Below are 5,122 nucleotides of genomic sequence, written 5' to 3' on the forward strand. Positions count from 1 at the left end.
CAGGATACAAAAGCTTTTTTTTTGTCAATATAGATATTCTATCTGCTGCGTTATATGTGATTATTATTTGGCCAGAATTTAAATAGACGTCTTATCTAATAGCTAGCGAACGACAGAAATAAATTTATTTATAATAAAAGTCGTGGTGGCCTGGAGGTTAAAGGACCGCCTCTCATGCGTGAGGGCGCAGGTTCAAAACCTGGCAAGTACCAATGTGATTTTTCATAGTCATATGTACTTTCTAATAGTATTTAGACACCACTGACGAACGGTGAAGGAAAACATCGCGAGGAAACCTGGTCTTATAATTTCAAATTATAAGTTTGAAATCGCCAACCCGTCTTGAGCAAGCGTGGCGATTAATGCTCAAACCTTCTCCATGCGAGAAGAGGCTTATGCTCAGCAGTGGGCTTCCGATAGGCTGATGATGATGATGATGATGATGATGATAATAAAACACATTTTTGACAATATTTTTAGCTTAATACTTTAATATCTATCGATATAAGAGCAACAGACTGTCTCAATTATAGAAAAAAGTGCGATAACACATCACATTGCAGCTCCTTCTGAACTCTTGTGATGTTTGAATCTGATTCAATTTTAATTTGCTTCAAATTTGGACGTCAGGCGTTAAAGTAACGTAATTATAATATTCCCACGAGATTGAATGGGTTTATTCATAGCTTGAATCTGTGGTTGTTAGCAACCAGCCGTAACACAGGGTGTTCTGATTCATACACGATAAGTAGACATGTTAAAAAAATTAATTTAACTTCGATATCATTAACTATTTAATATAAATTAATTATTTAATATAAATTAAAACGAATTGGTTTTTATCTATTTTATTAAGAAATATAATAAAAGTAAGTTACTTAACGGCCAATATATGTACATGTTCTTAATTTATTAATGAATTACACAAGAATTTACATGACCAGTTCGTTGGTATAATTAATGTATTAAAATTTAAAATTAATTACCGAGTTGCAGAGTAATTTAACGATCCCCAACTATAAAACGCATTAGGGATGCAAGCCTCGTCAGTGGATAGACGCGGGATAGGTCGTACAGCGCACAGCTTGATCAATGCCTCCGCTAATACAATATTACAATACAGTATTATGAATAAAAAGTTAAATTACGATTATTTTTAATCAAAGTCTATAGATGCTAAGTAGTTAACTCAAAATATATACATATGACGGAGTTTCAAACAGAAATCGCCACTCAAGAGACGAAAAACATATGTTTTAAGAATTTTTTTAGTTATGAGGCTTTGCCAAATATGTATATATATATTTGTGTGTAATATAACTTAAGATCAGGCTGTATATTACCGTCTATCTGCGGTAGTCGTCACAGTGCTCGGCCCGCGTGTGACCGCCGTCTTTGTATTGGATACCATCTGACCCTTCGATTATAATTGTGGGTGGATTGTCTTACGTTTTCATATGTATGTTCCTTTGTACCAAATAATACGTTAACTATGAATGAAGTTCTATAAAATTCAAAGCTTTACACGGATATGCAATAATTTGAGTAACAGACGAGGCTGTGATAGCCTCTTAATTATTTTTAATACAATTCTGTTATATAAAATTATTATATTAATTAAATTTTATATATTTTAATTTCAATATGATGATTATGAATGATTTTAAATAATTCTACTAGATTTTATTTTTTTTATTATACTTCTATACAAATAACAAAATAGTACATCTGGTGGTGGGAGACACTTAAAATTGTATCTGCGGATGTGTGTGTGTCTTTACGATTATTATAATATAGGGAAGGAAAGAAAGGAACAGCAGTATGTTAAGAAGAGACAAAAAATGTAAAATACTCCTACAACAGCAATAACTACTTTAATATTTGTTAAAATGCTGTTGTATTTGGTCTGAATTGAACCAGATCAATACCATGTATTACAATTAGTACTGTAGCCTAACAGACTACATAAATCGATGGCCAAAATTTAAAAAAATCATAATAATTGCAAATATAATATTCGTAAAATTTATCTAATATGACATCTGTTACACTGTATAGATGGCGTTGGACGATGAAGAAATTTATTTATTCAATTGTTCCTTCGATAGATTTTAAACTGTTGCTTGTTTATAGTAAAAGAGTTTCTATTTTTTCAGCTTGAAGAACCAGCTACTGTAGTTTAATGCTGTCAGTAGTTTTATTAGAGCTTCTGCAGTAGTATAGAAGATTATTGCTGATGCTTCTATTGCAACTGCTTTAACGGTTGCATTGTTCTTATTTAAGGTTTTAATAGAGATTAACTCGCAGTAAAGTAAACCAGGAGAAAATTTACTAGTACTGGCAAAGTAAATTGTAATACATATTTAGAATTTTGGATCAAGTAATGTATTTAACCATAATCGTACAATCAAGCAAAATAAAGTTACTGAACGGATCGCTATTTTGGAACCACTGGCGTTTCTTCTTTGTCTTTCTTATTCTTCTGAAAGGTAGAGACTACTTTGACAGTATCCTACGTGAAAGTAAGACGATTGAAACTCCTCTAACATTGTGTAGTCTAGCTCACCATTCCTGAATAAAGGATTATACATCATGTATCACTTGCGCTGTTGGAGTACTAAAAAATATACAACGAGTAACTTCCTTCTTTAATATTTTATATGAACTCATATATCGATGCGACTTCGTTCGCGTTTACCAAGGAATTAGACTCAGAAAAAAATGTTATAAGAGCGTTGAAACGATGGACATCGTCATCAACCTGTAGCTGTATTCCTAGTCTGAAACATGTGACCTCATGCACTACAATTACGAGAGATTTCGGGCCAAAATTATGGCCTACCTTATTCTAATGGATAGACTACATTACCCTAACGGTTAATCGAAATCCGTTAAGAAGTTTCTGGGTTTAAAGAACAACAAACATCCATACATCCTCAAAATCTCGCATTTCTAATATAACTAGGATACATCAAATACAAACCGCATTTACCGCCAGTGCAATGTACAATACCAACAGGGCGTATTCAAAAAGTACAACAATTTTTTCGTATGCAAAAAATGTCAAAAGTCGACTAACATTTTTTTGAGCTTTTAAAGCTGCAATTCATAAAACATCCACTTGACAAGACGTAAAAAAAATGTAACAGATGCTTTCGAGGGGAGCCGACAGGTTACATTGAAATGAATGTCAATAAAATATACATCGACGGGTTTTTTGATAATAAATTAAACACATTCAATGTAATCGAGCAATGCACGTTAAAGTTGATGGAAATGAAATAATTTAAAGGCTTTTAAAATTATGCGCACGATTCTTGAACGGAACAGGTGTCGGTACAACTGCTAGCATTTAAATTATACACTTAGTTTTACAGAAAAATATATATTTTGAAGAAAATTCAGATCACTCGATGATAAAAATTATGGATTTAAAATATTATTTATTGATCTGTACATTTATATAACTGTATTATTTTATGGATATCGGATACATGGCATTAAATACAATGGAAATAAACCGATAAGCGATAGCAATGCAAATTATTACTTCCTTAAATATGACCTAACGTAAATATTTAGGTAAATTGCATCTAAAATAAGTATAGAAATCAAAATGATATAAACAAGTCTTATTGAACTTGGAATATATATACGAGTGTATGTATATTTATATTGGTTTGTCGTGTAAGTACCCCAGTGGCAGTGTTTTGTACACAGCTGACGGAGCTTCATACAGATATCGTGACTCAAGAGTCGAGGAACAAAAAATTTTTGGACACAATACATATGTTTTAAGACATTTTTTAGTTATGAGGCTTTGCTAAAAAATGCTGTTCATTGTCAATATGTTCTGAGCATTTCATTTCATGGAAATATTCATACAGATTTTGAGTATAATAATAGGATAATTATAATACCTACTTATATTTAATATATTTCTAGGGTTTTAAATATTTAATAATAACTCAATTAGGAGGAATAATATTTGTGAAATTATTAAGGCAAAGAGACGAAACCTCTCGGTATTCCTGGAATTCACCGTGCTGGTGCCGGGTCCATCGAGTTGCAGGGAAAGGATTTTCAACATTGCCTAGGACTTGCGACCCAGGTGTAGGTTTAAGGGGCCCCTATCTAATGGGTTTAAACGTTCACCTCGACTGTCCAAGCTCCTCTCTCCACCTAACCATATTCGAAAAGAACCTACTAGGGCTGACTTCGTCGCACGTTCCAAGAATGAATTGATGTGAGTTCTGGACAGGCCCAAGTCTTTTAGTATGTTGTAGAGAGATTTAGACGTTACACCTGTCGTTCCCACTCCTATCGCGTACAAATCCACGACGAACCTATTTCGAGTGAGTTCGTTAGTGAGCTCGTAATACTTATTGACCTTGATGGCATGGTCTTTGGGATGCTGGTTCTCAAGGAATCGTGAGCTCTATTAGCACAACGCGTTTTAAAATTCGAGAATACATAAATATGTTTGGTTTGGAGGGCGACGCACCAATACCCTCTTGGATTTTGTATGGTTTTGTCATACGTAAAAAAATAGTAAACATTTTGATGGTCAAAATATATTAAAAATATTATCATGTTTCCGCCCGGGATCGAACCGGGGACCTTGTGCGTGTGAAGCACACGTGATAACCGCTACACTACGGAAACGTTGGAAGAACCCATTTCTATTTGCTTTTCTAGGACAGTCATCTGAGAAGATAGATTTAATTGGAAAGAACATGAAAATATATTTAAATTAATGTATGTATCCAGCTTTGAAGGTTTTTTATTTCGGCGAATATTATAATAATATAACATAGTAAAATAATTGATATAAAAATATAAAAAACTTTTTGTTTCCCTACACTGATATTGAACCAAAATAAAAAAAATTTTGAGACATTTTATTTTGTAATCGTTACACAATATACCTTACGAATGACGTGACTGATAACTTTTTTTAGTTTATTATAAAATTGAAATATATATATAAAATTTAAATAAAAATCTTAATTCTGACATGGAAATAAATCAGCAGTTTATTTGAGATTCGAACTTTGCTCTACTATACCCGACGCTCGTGTCACACGCGTCGCTATCCCAACCGTCTCTCACAACTTGGCCC

At 33.0% G+C, this 5,122-nt stretch overlaps 1 non-coding gene across 1 annotated transcript; it reads right to left on the reverse strand.

The window, feature by feature from the left end:
• Positions 1-4,592: 4,592 nt before the first annotated feature.
• On the reverse strand, positions 4,593-4,665 carry Trnav-cac (transfer RNA valine (anticodon CAC)). The gene has a single exon. It is a non-coding gene; the product is annotated as a tRNA-Val (tRNA).
• Between the last annotated feature and the right edge of the window lie 457 nt (positions 4,666-5,122).

The sequence above is a fragment of the Danaus plexippus genome, chromosome 27, assembly GCF_018135715.1.
Source record: "Danaus plexippus chromosome 27, MEX_DaPlex, whole genome shotgun sequence".
Lineage (NCBI taxonomy): Eukaryota > Metazoa > Arthropoda > Insecta > Lepidoptera > Nymphalidae > Danaus > Danaus plexippus.